The sequence below is a fragment of the Drosophila melanogaster genome, chromosome 3R, assembly GCF_000001215.4.
Source record: "Drosophila melanogaster chromosome 3R".
NCBI lineage: Eukaryota > Metazoa > Arthropoda > Insecta > Diptera > Drosophilidae > Drosophila > Drosophila melanogaster.
In genome coordinates, this window is record NT_033777.3 from 4,551,292 (window position 1) to 4,574,081 (window position 22,790).

At 37.7% G+C, this 22,790-nt stretch overlaps 1 protein-coding gene across 4 annotated transcripts in view, besides 11 other annotated features; it reads right to left on the reverse strand.

Annotated features, from left to right (window-relative positions):
* Positions 1-6,776, reverse strand: part of CG34357 (uncharacterized protein) — a 66,125-nt gene extending 59,349 nt beyond the window's left edge. For all 4 annotated transcript variants that reach the window (NM_001104211.2, NM_001370010.1, NM_001202237.2 and 1 more), the window contains exons 1-2: positions 6,651-6,776; positions 5,405-5,715 (exon numbers count right to left, since the gene is read on the reverse strand). The gene's annotated coding sequence lies outside the window, so the exon portion shown is untranslated. The remainder of the gene's footprint in view (positions 1-5,404; positions 5,716-6,650) is intronic.
* Positions 1,814-1,974: a mobile genetic element.
* Positions 4,418-4,849: a mobile genetic element.
* Positions 6,777-8,582: 1,806 nt separating the features above from the next.
* Positions 8,583-9,568: a mobile genetic element.
* Positions 9,569-10,981: 1,413 nt separating this feature from the next.
* Positions 10,982-11,009: a mobile genetic element.
* A 595-nt stretch (positions 11,010-11,604) lies between these two features.
* Positions 11,605-12,547: a mobile genetic element.
* Positions 12,548-14,083: 1,536 nt separating this feature from the next.
* Positions 14,084-14,341: a mobile genetic element.
* Positions 14,342-14,506: a mobile genetic element.
* A 2-nt stretch (positions 14,507-14,508) lies between these two features.
* Positions 14,509-15,923: a mobile genetic element.
* A 3,644-nt stretch (positions 15,924-19,567) lies between these two features.
* Positions 19,568-19,718: a mobile genetic element.
* A 170-nt stretch (positions 19,719-19,888) lies between these two features.
* Positions 19,889-20,838: a mobile genetic element.
* Positions 20,194-20,499: a mobile genetic element.
* Positions 20,839-22,790: the final 1,952 nt, after the last annotated feature.

A 22,790-nucleotide genomic window follows, 5' to 3' on the forward strand; every position in this document is an offset into this window, starting at 1 on the left:
CCGACCGCGTTCACAAGTGTGTGACACGTTTATGACTTTCAGTCCACGGCACGGACCTCAGGAGGATCCTCCTCGCTTGCAACTCGTTTGTCATAAGCCGACGCCCTGTAATATTCCTCTGCTCAACATGTCCAATCTTTTTAATGAGTTCATTGAACCCGCGTGCGTGGCTTTAATAGTGCGGCGAATGGTTTACGGTTTGGATATGGTTGGATTTCAAAAACGCAACCGAGGAATCATTTAAGGTAAGTTGATAACTAGTTCGGTTTGTGATTATCGGTGTGCCAGCTGTATACTTTAAAAGAGCGTATCCCCTTGTTCCCAAGCCCGTCGGTTGTTCTTGTTTTGCAGTTAAATAACTTTAGTCAGTGATAACCTCGCTTTTCCCATTCACATCCCCCACATATCACATTCAAATTGGCCCGCCGAAGCCAACCCGACTAGGAAATCCCTATTCGGAACTTCACAGGCCAAAGTGCTACGCTCTCTAGCCAGAAAAGATTCCCATTTAACCCTCTCACTCCCTGGGCTAGTAGGCTTTCTGGGTCTCCCCTTGTCAGCCAAAAATGAATTTTCGCCATCTAGAAAGGGGGCAAAGAACAAAGGAGAAGTGATTTTGGGAAAGGGATGTTGTAAAGACTGATTCTGGTTCTAGCCCACGGCTTGGGGAAAGTAAATAGCTTGGCTTCGTGCTTTTCCTGATCCAAGTCAGCTTGGACTGTTTTGTTTTCAACTGCAATTTTGATTTGGTGAAACATTTAAATTAAAGCCAACGAAAAGTATTGTTTATTTGCTCTGAATTGCAGAGCCATCAGCTAATTAGGCGTATTTAGTGTCATTGTCGGCAGCACGTCCATTTCACTCCGCCGACTCAAAAGGTTTGTCCTGGAAATAGCTGACCACAATTGGTGGGCAGACTAACAAACCTATCTTTACCCAGCTATGTACGGAGGTAGTCAAGTTAATAGGTCCATTCATAACCTTACCAAAATCGCTTCTATGTTGTGGTTTTTCTCCTTGTATGTACAATTATAGAATTATAGGTAATATCTATGGTTTTCGAGCAGTTGAGCACAGACGAGGAAGTAATCAGTATTTCTTGTATTAACTAAACTGTGCTGTGATGTCAGTTTCAAATGTTATCTATAAATACGCCTTTTGCATAACAAGTTCTATTGCACTAACCCTAGCTGTATATACTTATGTACAATTAGATGGCAGCTGGATGCCAGGCACCTGGCGAGACACAGACGGGACTCAATTAATTTATTCTTTGCTTTTACACTAATTTTGCTAAAGGTTGGGAATCGCTTCAGGTTGGAACGAGAAAATTACAGGACGGCGCCTTCTGGCCATTGGCAGTTATATTAATTATCAGTGCTCATTCAATCAAAGCATGGTCACAGCTAATATTCTGGAATTTAAGTTATTCGTCGGCTTGTGCACAGATTTTTTAAATGTATGCAAAATTAAATTGGCCGGTTTTCAGAGCCAACACAATGTTCTATTAAAGAGACCAAATATTTTCGTTTAATTTGAAAACATAACCATCAAGGCCAGACCAATGCATTTTCAATGAAAGCGGTTACCGGACGTAATTAACATTTGAATGCATATTTGACTTAATTACGGCAATTGAATTCAGTGAAATTTAAATGCATAATGGATTAACTTTTCGCTCATCAATTGTGCATAACTTACATACTATACACATGCCACCGGCAGTGAGGTATAGTGCAGTTCCGTTAATTTATTTTCATCAGTGAATCACCACTCAGTATTTATACAGTATACAGATACAAATTGGCAAGACAAACAATAAAACGAAGAAAAATCTAAACACTTTTCAAAAGTGTGGACGTGTCAGTTTAGGGCGTTAGCGTGGGCGTGGCAAAAAGTTTTTTGGCAAATCGATAGATTATGATTATATAAAAATATCCAAAGAAATTTTAAAAATGCGGGCGTGGCAGTTTTTGGTTTATAATACGGTTTATAATACATATATGTATATAATAATTTGTAAATTAATGCATAAAATGCATAATACTTAAATTCAATTCAATTCATCTTTAAAATAAAAAGAAAATAGTATAACAAAGAAAAAACAAAGAAAAATTTAGCAATTAGCGAAATAAAAAAAAAAATTTTTTTTTTTCGAATATACTATTGGGCGATTGTGGCATAAATTACATTGTTTATCATTGCCCATAACCAATCCTAAGTAAATGGGAATATCGAATGAGGAAGTCGCCCTGAAGGGTCCTGTGCAAGTCGGCGTGGCAAGGCATTAAATCATATTTGACATGATAAATAAGCACTGGCACCGAGGAAAAGCAACCGACAACCGACAAACAAGTTTGCCTCCCGGAATTAAAGCACCAAGAAACAGATGTATCTGTCTTCGTATTTATATCCTTTCTGCAACCCCGATTTCCGTTTTTTGAAAGCACTCCATTTGAATTTGAAGCTTATTTTGATTTGTTCTGTCTGCTTACAGTTCTCTCAGTTTTTCGCTCTTCTTCTGCTTATGCTTTCACATCCACATCTCTCTTTTCCCGTTTTCAACCCCATAGCATGCCTTAATATGGCATTTAAACAGATTGCAATTCAAAGTCCTGGCAATACAGTGTGTGCCAGCGAATTAGATGTAGCTTGGTGTTGAATATGAAACCAATATGTTATTGGTTATAGGTCAAATCAGCAAACTCTTTTCGACTTTTGAAGAAAATATCACATGCAGTAGATGGACTTCTAAAAGAAAGACAATAAAATATCTACATTTATGTACGTGCGTATAGGCTAATCAACTGGTTGTTAAAGAATTCACTTATTGTTGGTTCATACCGCCCACAAACCGCTCGAAACTTGTTAGAATATAATACAATTCTAAAAAAGCCCATATACAGCATACAATACATGGCGACCGATTGTTGTGCGTAAAACTCAGTTCCTCTTTTTCAGTTTTTTCTTCTTCAACCACAAGCTTTCTCTAACAACCTCGTTTGTTAACCCATTCATAGTTCCGTTACTATGATGATCTCCATCGTTATGTGTAATAATTACATATAATAAATAAAACTTTTTCCTCACATCATGCTAAGGCATTAGTTACATTTTTATTGTTATTAATACATTTTTAGCTAACTTGACTTATTAATAACTATTAATAATCGATTTAAAAAACAACCAAAATATGTAAAATTTCGTCATTGTTTTTTCTGTAGGATCTCGGAATCTTGTTGCATATTTCGGGAATCAAATATGCGAAATTTGTAATCCAAGCCACAAGGCCGAAGTTGTATGGACTCTGTGAGCACAAACGTCGCACATGGCTTTTGGACCCTGCAGAAATTCCTCAAAACAAACTGTCCTTCCCAAGAACTTTTTGCCTCGGATAGGCCTCGTATACATACTTATAGCTAAGTATTTGTGTATATGCTCGGATTTATGTCGCGTATGCGACAACTTGCTAAGTTTGAAAACAAGTAGACATTCAACGGCAGATTAAGTTTTCCTAAGAACTTGGGCGAACTTGAGAAGAGCCACAGGGCGAAATTAGAATGAATTTGCACCAAGTTGTTGTCCTTGCGAAATGTTGCTGGGCTAATAGATAATGCTTAACTGATTTGTGAAACGAAAGAAACCAAGGAAATGTGGTTCGAGGCTTCTTAAAGGTTATTAAATAGCTAGAAACAATTTAAGCATATGTAAGCATAGATTATGATGTCCTGTCCAGGTTTTTATTTAATTGTAGTATTTTCCTATTATATTCACAGACAACATTATTAACTGCCAAGTGACATGGAAATTTCAGGCATTTTGTCCTCAGAAAGATTTTCCTCTGTTGTCACAAGTCTCTCGCTAAGGTTTGTACTTTTGGAAAAAAGTTTATCGAACTAATCAGGACCGAGGAAATCACATTTGTTATTTCTAACAAATGTGTCTGCCTGACTTTTGTGTGACTTTGACGCTTCAATTTTCGCTCGTAGCCTGGCTTTATCGATTTTTTATTTTTTCATATTTGTCACAGAGCAGCAATCGGTTTACGAACGCGAGTATATGGACATTGAGGATACTGAAAAACATCACCACAGCCAGATTCCTTTGAAGTGTTCGTGAAAAAAACAGGGATAGAAACGCTCTCGTGTGAATACAAATAGCAGAAAGTAAAATAAAAAAATGTTCGTAAATAAATATTTCCTTATTATATAAAAGATCATCTTCTACTCATTTGCATGTCCAAATAAACTTAGTTTAATCTGCCTAACCAAGAACAGAGAAGATCTTTGTAAGACGAAGTGTTATACCCTTGCCGTAATTTATATTACATTAATATTTAATTATAACACTTGAAAAATGTCTCCTGTATACCGAACTAAACTACAACAGATCTTTACAAATTGGAGAAGAAAAACATTATAATGGAGTTCCTCGACTTTAAGATACCGATTACTAAGCTAGTGGAATTGCGAACAAGAAATTTTCCATTTTTTTTTCGCCAAATCGATAGAAATAATTATAATTATAATTCATAATAATGTTGTAAAAGGGTGGACGTTGCATGTATCATAACGCCCACAAGCCACACAAAACGGTTTGTGGGCGTTAGAATGGGAGTGGTTACAAATTGGATACAAATTGGAAGGACTAATAATAAAACAAACAAGTATCAGAACGTTTTTCTTGAGCTACGTCTATTTCTGCAGAATCTGTGTGCGTAATCTCAGCCTTATAGCTTTTAAAGTTCCTGAGATATCGACGTTCATACGGACAGATGGACATGGCCATATCGACTCGGCTATTGATCTTGATAAAGAATATATATATTTTATGTGGTCGGAAACGTTTCGATGTTAGGACACCGAAATTCGGTGTTTTCAAGAAGACCTAGAATTAGGGTTTCTTAAATCAGTTTCCACGAGCCTAAAATAATGTAGCTGATGCAAATTCATTGTTTAGATAGGAACAATTGTTTTAAATTGGGAAGTGATCATTTCTGTTGATAAATAAATTATTGGCGCGCAGTTTTGCCGATTTGTTTTATATATAGCCGTAGGAAATTGAGCTATTTATAACGGGTTTGCCACCAAAAAAGCTTTTACCAATAGCTGTTAGAAACGTAAAAAATTATTTCAGGGCACTTGAATCACGATGTTTTAGTATGCACTACATTCCATTCCATTCGTTATGATTTTTATTCCTTTGTGCATATTTAGCACTTAGCACAGTCTTCTGATACGTTTTGTCACTACCTGGACTGCCGTCCACAGCGATTTGTAAACCCAATGAACCCCTGACTCTGGATATAAGATAAAAGTTAAAAAAGAATCCTTTCTGCGACGTATATGTAGGGCATATATGTATGTACGGAAGCTACAGGCCTACGATTTTAAAGTATACTCACCAACATTGCCCAAATGTACGAAAATGCCTATGCGCTTGGCTTAGACGCCTCGTTCGTCTTACTGTAACTCTAAGCCGCTTTGATGACTGTCGACAACCGAAAAGCCTTGTCTCGGCGAAGATAGTTCTGTTTCAGGTCCTTAGCCCGACTGCGAAAAAAGCGCACTTCGCCCAAACGCACACACACGCACTTTAAAAGAGCGGAAAATGACTTCAACCGGGGGCAATTAAAGCGCTTCGACCACTTGACTTCCTGCGCTTTGGTAATTTTAAGCTACTAGGCTCGTGTATCCCTGGCTGTCACAAGTTTCACTGAAAAATTTAAACGATGTTGTACCTTTCCGGCAAATTTAATGAACGCCTTCACTGCGCCGAAAACAAATATTCGGCAATTAAGCCCAGCGGGTGGAAAAGCCCTTGGTCGGCGCACGGTGCGTATGAGCGATGGCGAGCGAGGGGAATTGATATCGGAATGCCTACAGAGTTCTCGTAATATAAGCAGGCGTCAGCCGGCTGGCATGTGTCATCTTGGATGGCGACCATGGCGACGATAATGTTTAAAAAGCATGGAAAGGTATTTCCCTCCATTTAAGATTCTGGTTGCTGATCAGATCACGTAGAGACACATTCTCAAATAAATATTTCGCTTTTGGGTCTGGAAAGCTTTTATAATCTTTTGTAGTTACTATTAAGCTGATTCAAACAAGTCTATCACGTGAGTTGAATACAAGCATCTTGTGATAGGTATTGTAAGCTAAAACAAGAGGTGTGTGCTTTCTTCAAATTCCACTGAAATAGCTTATCATTTAAGATGGGCGCGGAACGTAATGCTTGTCATGTCCCCTGAGCAGTCCTATCAGCTAAATTCTTTAAATTTACCTTCAGTGGGCTAAAACAACAGAAACAGAGAATTTTCCTTGTAAGAATAAGAATAAATTGTAATCCATTGAGATAGAAGAGTGGTTAGTCCTCCAAGCTTTCCAGACGCGTATATACATATTATATCTGTATTTCCTATCCATTGCCAAGCAGCGATTGTTATGCGTTATTCCAGATGCGCGCTTTGCATTTATTTCGTTGGGTGTGCTCATTAATTCCAATCGAAGGACCATTTTAAGGCCTGGCACGCCCAAACTTCCACATCGCACACTCATCGCCCAAAATTAACACAACCCGCTGCCGACCGAGCGACTCATTCATAAAAAACTTTCGGCCCAGCAATTTAAAGCTTTAACACTGATACCCACGACTTGAGTGGGGACTTCTTGCACAGACCACGTTGCCTTCTTTTTGGGGCAGCAGTAGCCGTAACACAAATCGAAGTCAGCGCGGAATTTTGGATGAACTTTCTGCGGACACACAACCAGACGCCTCTAGATTTGCACGGGGACTGAAACTGAATACGAAAAGGAACGAGTCTGATTGGGTCGCAGCAGCCGCCGAATAAAGGAAGCTGAGCAACTTCGTCGGCAGCGAAAGTGAAACGTAACGCATACGCAGCGTTGACCCGCTTCCCCACATGGCCAGCCAAAAGCTTTAGCCGCTCGCGAGCTTTCAGAGAGCAAGGACACCAAACAGCTGACTTGTGTTATTAAATCCGCCGCCTTGCCGGGCGGCCACAATAATTATTGTTGTCATGGGTCCGCCTTTTCTATCGCCAGGAAGTTTTGTTTATGCAAAGTTTTGCTGAGGGGTTATTAAGTAATTGATTGCATTCGCCAGCGATTTTGACTGCTGTTGACACCGAAGGTCGCGCTAAACCTGTTCGCCAAATAAAAGAAAATCTTATCCGGCAGACATTTGATGTCCTATGTGTTTATTAGCATCTCTCTTGAAAGAGAATATGATAATTACATTCTATAAGAACATCAATTCAATTAAATTAATATAATATACTAGTACAGTTAAAAGTAATTAATAAAAAGAAAGATTACATTTTATCACTAAACAATTGAAAGCACTAAAGCTTTCAGTAAAGTTGCTAATCAAACATATCTATATTTTGTTAACAAAAATTTAAAATGATCAAACTTTTCTATTAAATTTGTCGCAGCTCCCGAATGGTCTTTTGACTCCCAAGCAATAAGTTTTTTTTTACTCTCTTGTGTCACATATATGAACATATGAATGAACCAGCCGTATATGAACGCCTAAATAAGGCTATAAAGCCTTACTGTCTTCCTTCCTGTTCGCTTCCTGTCATTACATTGATAATTTGATTTTCATTGTCACACTCACATCGCATTGCGTGTTTCATTAGCAGCACCCCTAAAATGCCACCCCTAAAACTACACTACTTCGTCTTGTCGAGCCCTTCATTTAATGGGAAATAAAATATGTGTATGTGGCACGAAAATGTTTTGTTTTTCCTGTTTGTGTATATTGTGATTGTGATTTTTTATGAACGACTCTCCAGATTAGGATAGGGTCAAAAAGAAATCAAATCAATCGGACTGTCGCAGCAGATTTTCGATTCTACCCCTCTTCCTATCAAAATCCTTTAACAACACATTTTCGGTGCTTATCGTCACTAGTTGAACTGCCTTTCACTGAGATATTCAAAAACTGAGCTTAATACAAAAGCTTATGAACAGTTATCTAAATTAAAGAGTTCTGCACATAACTTAAACTTTCTAAGGGATAGTGATTAAGTTTTCAGTGGAGACCGAAACCTTTAAAAGGTAAAATGTAAAAGAATTTGCCACTTAAGTAATTTAAAGCGAAATAAACAAAAATGTTTTGAAGCTTTTACAACTGCGTAGCCAATTACTAAATGTGCAATTTGTTTCACTTTTTTATTATCTCCATAATCGTGTAATCGCATTGTGCACCTTTGATCAATTTCTTGTTTGCTTTTTATTCCGAGCAAAATAAACTAACAGTTTCCAGAAGTACACAATTTATCTAAGATGATTTATTTAGGAGGAAAACGCAATATAACGCTATAGATGGATTCATCGCATATCACATATCAGTTACTCATTCCTTACTTATTGATTAGATGTGAAAACACAAGAAGGAGGAATTATGTGAAAAGCTGTTAAATACCTGAAATAAGTTAATAACAGTAAAATAGTGATGGAATAACAAAAACGAATATCTAAAAGTATTGGAGCTACGGAAGTAGGTGCTAAGGAAAATAAAACTAATACATATAGTATACTATATACATTAGGTGGCTGTTATTTCCTCAATAGTTTCGAAAATATACTAAGATTAAAAGAACATGGCAGATATTCTGATGCTTGCTGAAATAGCAGTGCTATGAAAAATATTAACAAAATTCAACATGACTTAGAACTAACATAGTTTTTCTTTTTATTATGTTAATTAGGGCCTAATACTTGGTTGGATAGCCTTTGTTAGCCAGCACAGCCTTACACCCACGCGGCATGGAGTCCACCCCAGGTTTTCAATCGGCTTTAAGTCGGGAAATTGTGCTGGCCACGGCATTACCTCTATTTTATTTTTGGGTGGACCAATTCTTAGCCGATTTGCTTGCGTGTCTCGGATCATTATCGTATAAAACAGTCCACAGTCTTGATCGTCTTTGGGTCAAATAGCACTATATTTTACTCTATCAGTCCAAAGGATATTACGCCATTTGGCCAGTTTAGGTAGGTTTTAGCGAAGTTTAACCTTGCCTTATATGCCTTTGGGTAAGTAGGGGCACCGTTCGTGGACTTCTGGCACTTACACTTTGATTCCGTAATCGTCTCCTAATTGTAACGTAGCTGATTCCAAAATTGATCTCAGACTTCATGTCCCTAGAGGATGCGAACTATGCGTCGATCCTATATATCTGTGGTTTCATATTTAATGGCATTAGATACCATTTTGGCAAAACATTCAATGATTTTTTTTATGTCTTAATATGTTTTTCCGTCCTGTTTTTGCTTAAGAATCAACATTTTTTTCTCATGGCAGCAGTGCTACCCACTAAAAACCAATTTTTTTTTTTAATTTATTGACCTTTTAAATATACGAACTAACTTAACCATCGCACTTTTTAGAAAATATTGATCATTTCGGGACTTTACGTTAGACAAGAACAGACACTGCTATTCTAATGAACAGCCTATAAGCTGTGAATTTCCTCAATAATGTAAAGAAAAAAATGAGAACATGAACAACTAATGGGACTTTCTTTTTTCTATCTACACATGTCACTATGTCCAATAAGTATTGCCATTTGAGCTTTGAAGTCAAGTGTCAGATTGAAGTAGAACACTGAGAGAAATTACATTACGTTCATTCTGCCTAGTTGCATATCTATGAATAATTTCGGCTGGGTCGCCTGTTTTCACGCCAACAATTTAAGTTTATAATTCTTTATTGGGTAGCTATCGATTTTAGCTTCGTATTCGTATAGCTTGTTTCGTTTGTGCAATAGCGGTATAAGTTAAGTGCGAAGACGAGAAATTAAAGGACTTGTGTAAACTAATACTGTAGCGTTGCTGGAAAGGCCACTGTAATTAATCGCCATTCGAAATCTATGTATGGAACTACAAAACTGAGCAAGAAGACAAGATGTGGCAGAACAAATGAGTGGCTTTTTTTAAGTTACCTTTGTAAACGATCGTGTGCAAAAAAACGGCAAGAATAGTCGGCGTGGGAAATTTGCAAGGGCATATATTCCCAACGAATTGCAAATAACGAAAGAGCTCCTTTTTCTAAGTGGCGGATGGATTCTTAGTGGCCAGATCAGGAATCCAAGTAGTTCGGCGTGTGCGCAGTCTGAAAAACCGGCGTATTTTCATTTTAAGTTGTGGGATGGTGAAAACACAAGATATCAGCAACGATCGTAGCCATGATAGAGAGGTTACCAACAACTTTATAAGACAAGCATCGGTCAAGGAGATCGCAAACACTGCCAGATTTTTATCCTACGCCATTATCGTGGAGCAGTTGGCGATCGTGTCAACAAGGTAGTTGATGCATGCCGGTGGGGTGAAAAATTTCTTTTGCTCGCTATATACTCACGGCCTTACGGTCGAGCCAAGATGTGCTGGATTCTTCACCCATTCTTCGCAACACATGGAACGACTTTGCGAATGCTATTCGAGTCGAAATTGGAGCAAACCCTGACGAGGCAGGGGTGCATTTCAACATGGCCAATGCCAATCAAAAGAAACAGTAAAGGAATACTGTTTTGGATGTCTGCCCTGGGTGTACGTTATAGACTAAGTGAAGCAGCAGTTTTTCGATATGGTCGAGCACGTCTGCAGCACCGTGAACTGCAAAACAGCATTGCAGCTATTCACTTCTTCTCATCACTTCGTGATGAGCCGATTCTTACGATGAGAACAGAGGTCGTTTTACCAAGAGGCAGTAACTTTTAGCAATAACAGCTCAACGATATCAAGCCACAAAAGCCAATGGATGAGTGCTAAAAGTGTCGGGGAGATAGGGTGAATTTGCCAATTTGTGCCCTATAGAAATGAAGCAAGAGATAATGCTATAGTCCAGTTGCCCGTATGTGCTATGTGCATGAGAAAAAAAAAATTTTTTTTTAAGTGAGAGCGTTGCAGTTTTGGACGGCTTTAGGGCGTTAGAGTGGGCGTGGCAAAACAAATATCAACACATTTTTCAAAAGTGTGGGAGTGGCAACATGGGTCAACAAACTTGCGCTGCGTTTCGTTGTCTTTGTCTCCAGAATCTGTCAGCACAGTGGTACTTATAAAGAAGCCAAACGGTAGTGATTGAATGTGTGTAGATTACCGCCACCTGTGTAAGGTGATCAAGAAGAAAAATTTCCCAGTACCAGATATTGAGAAGCGTCTCCAGGAGGCAAAACGATTTAAATACTTTTCTTCCCTGGATCTCAACAGTGGTTACTATCAGATTGAGGTAGCACGAAAGTAAAAAGTTCACAGAATTTATCACCACAGATGGATTGTTCGTTTGAAGATCGCTCCTGCTGTCTTTAATCGACCCGACCATGACAGAGTTGAAGAAACGAGTGAGCAAGGGAGACATAATACACTGCGTTATACACTGCGCGTCACCAGGTTAGCGCTCCTTCAGCAAAAATCTTTGATGTGAGATATTTAGAAAACTGTTTAAGAAATTCTTTTCCCTTAAAAGTTAAATAATTCTTTAAATGAAAAGTTTATATGGAAAGCAGTTTGTTGTTTATAGATTTTTACAGAAATACAATACATAAATGGGTAGATCAAAATTGGGTCATCAGGATAGCGCAATCCGCAAATATCCTGAAGAACTGTTGCCAATGAGCTTAAGGAGGAGTGCGATCTGGATGTGTCAAACGAAACAGTGCGCCAAGCCATACACCGGCATAAGTACAACTCACGGGTAGCAAGAAAGAAACCGATGCTGTCGACAATTTACATCGAAAATCGGCTTGCTTTCGCTATCGAAATGCAACATCAGCCAGAAGATTACTGGAATAACGTAATTTTCTGCGACGAAACCAAGATGATGTTGTATTACACCGATGGAGCCAACAGAGTGTGGCGTAAGGCGCTAACTGCGCTGGAGAACCCAAACGTCATACCGACAGTCAAATTTGGCAAACCGTCGGTTATGATTTGGGGATTCATATCTAGTCAAGGAGTTGGAGATTTGGCATTCATAGAGAACACAATGAATGCAGAACAAAGCAATGCAATCTGACATCCAGCGCCAAAAAATTCGGTTTTTATAAGAACAATATTAACCTGAAAAAGTGGCAAAAAGGTCACCAAAAAACCGAGCAGCTGCTTTACTAGAAGAGCGGCATAAGGTCCCACAACAATATGATCTTGAAAAACTTATTTTTCAATAAAAAACGTCTACAATATGTTATAAATGCTAAGGGTATGCTTTATATGCATTATTATTATTATTAGAATTACCTCAAGTTATTATAATTTGTTATAAACTATAAGTCTAAAATAGCCTAAGTACTTTGTGCAAACAATTTCTTGACAGTGTCAAATCTGTACAAACTTGGATTTAGTTTTTTTTCTCGTTCATTGTTAATAGTTTTTTTATTTTTTTACATATGGATAAAAAAAACATATGAATAAATAGATATTCATAAAAAAAATTTATGAATTTTAATAAACGGTCTTTATATTTTTGCATTGAAAGTCAAAAATACAATTTATTTTCATTATGCAAACAATTTCTTGACAAACTGTATGTAAATCATGCAGATGGAAAGCAGCTGAAAGATTTTGTGGCCTGCAAGAGCAAGAGTAAAAGTGTTTAAAAATTTTCCGGCAACACTTCTTATTCAGTTAAACATAAGTGCTATATAATAAACTGCATAAATAACGAAGCTCTAATCAATGTTAATTCTGAAACAAAAAAGGAAGTCACGCTACGAAATGGATTGTAAGGAATTGTCGAACAATTAATGTGATTGGCGATACTGGCCTCAAAGAGGCAAATTCTTTTGCCTCTTGATAAACCTGAGAGCAACGTACATACGTAGATGTCGACAATCTTTTGCCCCATTTGACAACAATTTCAAGGAACATGGCTTCGTTATATCAAGAGCGCTTTGGTCCAGTTAAAGTAGAGATTTTAAAGTTCAAGCTGTTTGGCTATGCAGTCACCAGTGACGTATGGACAGACCATCAATTAAGATTGTCTTATCTGTCCTGTACCATACATTATATAAGAGAGGGCATATTGGTAAACCGACTTTTGGCAATAAAGTGTATGAAAGGAGAATCCTGCACAGGTAATTGAATTTAAATATAAATTGAATGCTTTTCAATCACCAACAAAATGAGTAATGCTAATTATTTCATTATTTTTTTTTTAGGTGTAAAAATTCGTACCAAACTCATGGATATTTTACAAAATATTGGTTGAGACCTTGATGAAGACCAGCCTGTGATTGTTACGGATAGAGGTTCTAACATAATTGCGGCTTTCCAAGGTTACGACCATATTCACCTCGTCAATCATTTATTTCAGAAAATTATAAAGGCAACGGATTATAGAATTTTCTAAAATGGTTGATACATGCAATAAATTAATTAAGTTTTTAAGAAGTACGGCTCAAATTTTTTTTTTAATGCGACGTTGAAAAGCTTGTGCCCAACACGATGGAACACAGTTTTCTTTTTATTGAAATCTATAGAGGGAAATTGGATTGAGGTTTCAAACATTTTGAAAGAAAAAAACCAAACGAGCTTACAGGTATCACACAAGTTCTTGAAACGTTTACCGATATATCAAAAAAATTTGAAAGCAGCCAATTTCCTACGATTCATTTCATAATACCATACAAAAACAAATTAAAAAAGGCCTGACAACCAGACTTGTCGGATAGTGACCTTTTCTCCAATATAAAGTCAAATCTCCTCCAACAGATAACTCAAAGCATTCTTTCATGTGTAACAAAATTCCGCAAAATTGCCTTACTTCTATTTCTACCCAAAAATAAGTTTCTTCAATTTTCTACAGCAGAAAAAAAAAATTTATTGAATTTGAAGATTTCGAAATGAAAAATAAAGAAAATATACCAGTGCATGATGATACAGAGAGAGATTCCCGTTAAGAATGGGACTAGCAAGGAATTTACAAAAATGCGGTAATGTGTGTTGGTATTAGTGTGTGTGTGGAGTGAAGTAAGTCTCCAAAGTGTGTTTGTATTGCGGGTAGACTTGGGTTCTACCAAAGACACTAGAATAACTAGAATAGAATTATTCTAGGGTCTTTGTATGTACCATGTAAATTCGTTTCTTCGATCAGAATTGATTTCGGCCCGAAAATCGTCTTCTAGCACAACACGCACAAATATACGCGTTCTCGTCTCTTGTTTTTACTCACACAAACAAGCAAATTATATTTTTAGGTTTCTTACGCTCTCAGCGGGAGTGAGCGGAAAGAGAGTAATTTTGGCCGTCACCAAAAAAGTGGCTGCATAGTGCCAAACCAATGTATGGCCGTTACGCATCTTGTTATTCTAGTGTCTTTGGTATAGCTCTGGTATTTCCGTTCAAAATATCTTAATTTTTACAAAATTCCCGCTATGGTGATAAATTGTTTGCGGAGCCCTTCATACTTATATATACATATTATAAGGCCAAACTGATTACGCAGTTTCTGAAAGATATTTGCGTAAACACATTGTATTGACCACTGCACACTGGGTCAGATTCCCTTATTTTTGACATAAAGTCAAATAAAATTGTATTTTGAACTTAACTACATATTATGAAAGAGCATCATTAGGGACACCAAAACGATATTTAAAAACATTTAAGTTGCAACACTGCATTTTTTATGCGATGTCAAATTCATATGTTTGATCAGCTGTTTGTTCAAGCAAAATTGGCGCGAATCTTTTAGTCAACTTTGTGATTCTGTTAAAAATACACCACGTGTCCAAATATTTACAAATAAAATGGAACATCAAGGTCAAGGTGATTAATATGGATACTATATAATATATTTAACTTACTGATTTAGAATTATGTGTTCCATGTTGTAATTGTTGTTGTCTTTGTTTAGGTCTTAGTTTAGGCAAAATCTAACCAAAGTGTTCGTCTATTGTGGTGTGAAAAATGATATGTGCCAAAAACTAATAACTGATGCGTTTACTCAAAACTGTAATTAAATTGATGTTAGAAAGGCTTTTGCCCAAATTTGCTTATGCAAATCTTTATATTTTGCCGTTTAAGACAAGTTTGAGATAAGCCGATCGGTTCTGCTGGATGAAAGGATCAAAGGAGATCGAAATGACAAAGCCTTAGTTGACTGGGTTGTTTGGCGAATTTAAATTACATGATATTACTATTGACGAGAAAGCTAAAATCGCTAAGCAAATCACAAGCTTTCACCTACATATAATGAAAAATCTGGCTAAATGAAACCGTACAATTGAAAAAACATTCCAGTTGGCTTTCATCCACGATGTGGTTGTCGTGCACCAAAACAACAACCAAGTCTCTTCAGACGGTGTAATGGGACAACCTCAACTGCGTTACAGTGATGCAGGATCAGGGCTCAAGGACAATAATACAAGTCTTCTTGTCCATACAGCATCAATTTCAGCCAAAAAGGAAAAAATGGGCGATACTGCTTTTGTATTAAAGCAAACCATTCATTTGATCCTTTATTTTCAAGCCTAAATATAAACAAAAAATCGTCTCAAAATAAAAAAATCGCTTTGCCGAAAGAAGTCATCAATCTTTTAGATGCCCCAAATATAAAACATATTAATAATGAACTTTTTTTGGGAAGCGATGATAGCGACTCGGATTCGGATTACGATGATCCATTTTCTATGCATTTGGACGTAGAAAGTTTTGATTAATATAATGGTATAATTATGTATATGTATATTAAAAAGATACATAAGAAAAATTCAGCTTAAATTTATTATATGAATTAATAAAAAGAAATAATCATGCCAAATGTACTCATTAATTTTATATCCTAATATGGGCGGTATGGGTGGGCGTGGTCCGATTTACTTGAAATTTCACGTACGTATTTTAAATAAGATATATATTTAATTTGACTTTATGCTAAAAAAGGGGATCTGGCCCAGTGTGCACTGGTCACATAAGTAAGAATCGGAAACAAGCTCGAAGAAAAAAATAGGCCGAGAGACGCGAAGTTGTCGTCGGTTCTAATAACTCCACAAGAGAGCGTGAGACACTAGAGAGAAGAGAGATCAATCAAATTAACGAGCACTTGGCACGAGCACATTTTTGTAAACTCATTAATGTTTAAAATCACACACACATGTTTTGCTAAATAATACTAAAATAACAAACAATTAAAAAATACATTAACCCACATTAATATACCAAAACCAGTTTGGTTACTCCACAATGCGCGCAAAACCAAACACAATTTAAATAACGGTTTGATTTTCTTTCAAGGGCGTCGCCAGGTCGTCAGCCAGGGGGGGGGGTCAGATAGTAGAATTATAATTTTAAAAATGTGGGAAAGTGGTCCTAGACTACCCAAAGCGGACCCTTCCCTTCCTCCTTTTTAGACAAGTTTCGTTGCCTATATCGAAGTTGGATAACCCGATTTCATGAGACATAATTTGGTTAAGATATTTTCGAATATAACAGCTTTATGGTATATTTGGAATATGTGCAAATAGGTATAAGCAATGTAGGGTCTGCGACGCATCCTAACTAAATATTCACTTTTTGAGTGAGTTTTTTTTTACATACAACTTTTATTTTTAATAAAACAAAGCTTAAGAAAAACATAACTTTCTGGGGATTTTACTAAATTCTTTTAAAACTTTGTTATTGAATTCATCCAAATTGTCCATAATTAGTCGTCGGTAAACACTCATCAAAGCCAGGCCATTAAGAAGACTTTCTACCATTGTACTTCGCAGCCAAGTCTTTATACGTCTTAAGCTGCTAAATGATCGCTCAACTGAACAAGTTGTACACGGTAAAGCGATTAAAATCTTCAGATCTCTTTGAATTTTGGGATAAAATTCATTTGCGTGCTGAATCGTATCAAGAACAGTCATCTCAGATACATTAGTTTCCTTACAGCGCCACATTTGTTACCAAAGCTCAATTTTATTTTTAAGGCTGTGTAAATCGTAAAACTGCGAAATTATTTCGCAACTTGTTATAAGTGAGTCTGTTGACATTATTTGCATTTTTGCCGGATGTAAATAGAACAAGGAAAATGATACATTATTTTCATCGGAAAACCGATTATCGAGTGAGCTCATAATTGAGTCCAAGTAAGGAATAATCAATGACCTCCTCCAATACTGTGAGCTATTTTCAGCTGGATGGGTATTTCTGTGACATTGCTTGCCAAATATACGAGGAAGTGATGTTATATCCTCCTCCAACCCAATTGTCTCTGCAAAAACTGTTGCATCTCTTAATACTTCATCCGTTATACTATCAGGATCATCTCGATGGCTTCTTAACAGTTGTATTATGCGTTTAATGTGCTGAGAGGCCTTGACCGCATCCAAAGTCGTTGATTGGAGCACGTTGACTACCGGCTCCAGCATCGCCGAGTATTTCGCAATTATCGTGAGACACATAATAAATGTTACTCTGGAAGCAGCGCTATAAAGCAAGAAGGCATTATTTCGGGTTGCAGCATTGCCATCACGTGACAACCCTTGCAATGCTTCCATTATATCGCCGAAATTTACCTTAAAACGTTTAATAGCTTTGTGTTTTTCACTCCATCTCGTTTCACAAAGCTTGGATATATTGGGAATTATCTTCCTCCTCATAACAGACTCGCGGAAAAATGTAATAATGTTTTTCGTTGTTCCAATGGTGTTTCGAATATCTGGCAGTGCATTAAGGTCGTTGATGACTAAATTTAGTTTATGCGACGAACAATGAAAATATAAAGCTTTCTTGTATTTCTTGCGTAAGATTGCCTGCACACCGCCCTCCTTTCCAGCCATTGTTGAGCAGCCATCAAATCCCAGTCCAACGCATTTGTCAGGATTGAGATCTGCTTTGTTAAGAAATCTTCAATAGCATTACCTATTGATTTTGCATCCAACGTTTTTATTTCCACAAACCCGACAAACGATTTTTGGACTTCGTTTTTGCCTTCATGGAAATACCTCAACCTTATTGACAAATGCTCTGATCCAGACACATCAGCAGTTTCATCAGCTATAACGCTATATGCGTCTGCATTTTGAACTAATTGTATAATCTGGTTTTTTAGAACTTCACCACAAAGGCTGATGATTTCATTTTGAATTTCAACTGATCGATAGCTTGCATTTCCTTTTCTATACAATATACAATATGCTTTTTTAAAACATTGTCTCCAGCGTCGATTCTAAGTTTGTATAAGTCCTCTACAATTCCTTCACAGTAGTGCTTGCCTCACAACGCCATGTCGTGGGATCCGCAAAACACAATACAGGAAATAATAGATGTTATTATCTTTCTATTTTCCTGAATAACGTTTTGGGAGTATTAATTTATTTGTGCTTCCACAGGCACATTCTCTAGAAATAATCGAGCAGCTTCTTGTGCCGTCTTATGAATGTGGGTTTCCATGTGTTTTTTGCTATGCTCGTGGAAATCTTTAAACTTGCAAAATGGCTTGACGACAAAAGAACCCAATACTCCGTGAAATGAATTTGGATTTGGCGGAAATAAAGCGCAATATTTGCAAAAGGCACCTTTTTTGCAACGTGAATATACCAACCATTTGAGCAGTTCGGTCTTTTTTTCATAGGATAAGAGCGATGAGCGTCCAACATATCGGCCAATATCGTTTTCATTGCAATCATCCTGGGCTAAATCTTCCGATAAGCTTTGTCTTGCCATTTCGGTGGATGTGGCCTCAGGACCTTTAGATATACTAACACCTAAGTCGGGAGCAGGCACAGCTGTCTCAATTTTGTTTTCCACTTTTTCGTCATCGCCATTGTTGTTACTTTTTCCACCTCTTTCTTCACATATTTTGCGATTTTTTTCCTGGAAAGCCAACCAATAAAATATTTAAGAACTTTGTAAAATCAATTCCGCTATAGTAAAATAATAGCGCCAAAACACAAACATTGACTCATACCCACGGCATTAACCATTTACTTATCATAATCGGGGCTGCCTTATTTCAACGCTTTTACACGTTGTTGATGTATTACTATATACATAAGTAAGTATTTACGTACTTCCAAAAAAATTTTCTTATGTCCATGTCCATTGCTTGTATGTGCTGGGCTTATACAACAAAATGTTTTTATTTCCAGAAATCTTGTCACAATTGACTTGATTTGCAAACTTTGTACAGCACTTTAAGGCTAGCTACGCGCGCTGGACCTGTGTAGTTGGATCAAGCTGTTAACGGCACTTTTCCAGTCAACGCGCACAATTCATCTTCCAACACTGGAAACTCTTAGTGAAAGCACCTTAGCAAACAGCTTATGTATGGGAAGCAGATCGATAGAAGTGGTGGCAGGTTGACTAAGAGAATAAGAACAGTCCATAGTGTAAATAAACAACGGGAAGTTACGTGGAAGACAGCAAATTATAAAATTTCTTGAACATTCCTTTAAGGTCCATGGGGGGGGGGGGGGTCAGCTGCTCCCCTGGCGACGCCCTTGCATACCAGCAAGGCTCCAAGCAGTCATTAATGCCAAAGGCGGAGTAACTAGATATTAGATGACTTAACAAATTCACATATTTAAATAATATATAATATTTCGTTTAAATTCAATAAAAAACGCAAAAAACAATTAAAAAAGCTGTGTGTAAATAATTTTGATGCATAAAAATTGTGTGTAAATACTTTTGACAACAGACAAGGATCAGTTCAATGCTTCTATTTTTAGCCCATGAACAGTTATTTTTTCCACTTTTTCTTTCGTTTGCTTCTGTATAGATGTAGAAGCACGACAAATACAGTTAAGCAGCAATAAGCGATCAAAGTTGACAATTGAAAAAAAAGCACGTTGTGTAAATACTTTTGACCACCTCTGTAAAGAGAGAGGAAAAGTAGACCAAGGCAGTGGAGAGAAAAACGGCATCGATGTGCACATCAGAGAACTGCAAAGGTGGCATTTTTTGTCACTCGACTCACACCCGACAATTTTGTGGGCGGGTGCTACCCGCCACGCACATCGCGAGTACTTACAAACACAAAGTATAAATCTGCGCATGCAGACAAGCACCCGGTTGTGCGCGCACTCGAATCAATACGATACTCTGCGTCGCGGGCGAAGGATAAAGAAGGCAAACAGTCAAAATATCGCAAATGCCTCAAAAGGGATAAGTAAAAAAAACACTTATGGCTTTACCGTTAAAGGTGGGTGTCTCGTAGATAGTCGAGTCAAAGACAAGACTTGCACACTATTCTTTCGGCGTGGCTCTAGAGGTCGCACCAGAATGTAAATTTGACAAAATATGCTCATCTTATTATTATATATTTTACATATATTATTATTATATACATATATATGTATATTATATATTATATATGTATATAACTATATAACTAACGTTATTATTATTTAAATATAGCTTACAAATAGTAATAGCCGAATCTATGTACATAATGTTACATAATAAAATTCAAAAATGACTATATATGTATAAAAAATTTGTCATTAGAATTCAGCTTGCGACGTGTGAAAAATTAATAAGGCAATGAATGATTCGAAACGGGTGGCACCCATTGGGTCCATCAAAAAGCAAAGACATGAGCACGACATTTTTCTTGGATGTTCCCTTTTGCCCTTCATTTTCTAGACCATACAAATTTAGGTGTACAAAAAATTACCTGCTGCCGATCGTTGTTTGTTCGTCCACTCACCCTACTATTATTGCGCAGCAGGCACCGAGTGCTTTTTTTAACCGTACGAATAACACCACGTTCGCAAAACACTCGAATATTTTTTATTGACGGAAATAGGGTGTCAAAAAACACACGGGTGCCTAGAGACCCAGTGTTTAGCGGGTAGAAGTAGAGTGAGAGACGGGCTGCAGTTCTTTAGTGCACATGCAAAAGTTCACAGAAAATGCGTGTAAAGTTAAAAGAAATAATATAAGGGATTTGGACTCACGTTACTCCTGCGGGCTCATGATATTAAAATCAAAGGAAACAAAACGCAAAGCTCAACGAATTGATGACGAAACTAGAAAACTAATAAATTGATACTGACGACTACGAAATATTGGATTAAAACGCAAGCACAATTATGCAAGTTCAAATCAACGATTTAAGGGAGATGGGGGTCAACTTGGCAACGATGGTCCAAACGGTATACACGCAGCAACAAGGTCATAGCCAAGGAACTGTGGACCAACGGCACACGTACGGGCAACAGCCGAGACGCTGGATGGAACGAGAGACACACCCACACCAAAAGACACACAAAGGGAAAGTGTGCGCTCATCGCCACAGCTAGAAGCTCAAGGTTAAGGTTTTTCAAGCAATAAAGTTTGATCCAATCAAGGGATATGTTACATCGGATCAGTTCATTGCAAAGGTAGCGAAACAGCATACCGTATATATGTATGTACATACATATGTATGTGGACTAGTGACGGTGTTCTGTTTGCAGTACAACATACGATTCGTGGAATTGCAAAAACATGGCTAGATGCACAGCAGGTATATCGATCATTCAAATCGGTAGTCGAACTTTGATTTCCAAGTGTGGTAAAATACTCCGATGCGCACAAAGAATTGATACGACCCAAGCGACGCAAAAGCGAGACATTAATCGAATACTTTTATGCCATGCTATCTATTGGACGACGTACAAGTATTGATGAGCCATTGATAAATTCAAATATTATTAACGGGCTTTATTCACAAGGTCTCACGAAAGCACTATTAGCAAACGGCAATACAACGGCAACGATGCTGACGGCAAGATGAAAGCAATTAAGTGTTATGTGTGCAATAATTTTGGGGACTTTGCGGAAAATGCCCAGAGCCACTGCGAAAAGAACGGTGTCCTAAATATTCTAGGATTGTGCATTATGAAAAGGATTGCACGGTTGAAACATCGTCAGCAGTTGCACAACTGCTTGAGTCGCAACATAATGAGTAATGAGTATAATAAAAAAAGTTCTGATTGGAGGACATAAGCTTAAAGCGTTCATCGACACGGGCAGCGATAACACACACATTAAATAAGCAGAAGTGCCAGATGGGGCAATACGGCAGCCATGGATAACATGTCTGCAATGGAGGATCTGTGGTAGAATCGAAGGAGTGCATCTTAACAGAGTTTGTCTTGGGCAAACTGAGACTGTTCACACTAATTCAGGTGGTACGAAACACAGACCTACCATACGATATCCTGGTGGGCAGAGATATCATCTGCCACGGTCAGGAAGTGCAGTTTGCCAAAGAATCAGGATTGAAGTTGACGGCCGTGGAGCAGGTCGGATTTAGTGTTACGGACATCGACCCCGACCAGGAACAGATGAGCAATCTGTTAAAATGCTATGAAGAATGTTTTGCCGAAGATTTGTCAAAAATTGGCAGGTGCAAAACGACGACTATGGATATAAAGGTATCCACTACGAATGTCATCTTGGAACGGAGGTATCAAATGAGATGATGAACACGATAATTGAAGCACGGGATACTTGAAAGAAGTCATGCAGCATCAGCAATTTTGGTGCCAAAGGCAAACGGAGAACGGAGGCTATACGTGGACTATCGGGCTCTAAACGCAGGTATTCAGCCAGGAATCGAGGAGAAAGACGGCATCAACGAATACCAAAGGCCATGTAATAAAACAAAAGTACGCAGATTCGTGGAAATTGCAGGATTCTTTAGAAAATTTGTGAAGGAGTACAGGAGTACAAGATCAGGAACAGGCGTCTCAACGACTTAACGATGCCTTAGCATCGAAGCCCTGTGCGACCCAACGAAATAGAACTGGGAATAGAAGGAATAATTTTTCAACGAGAAGAAGACGGAAC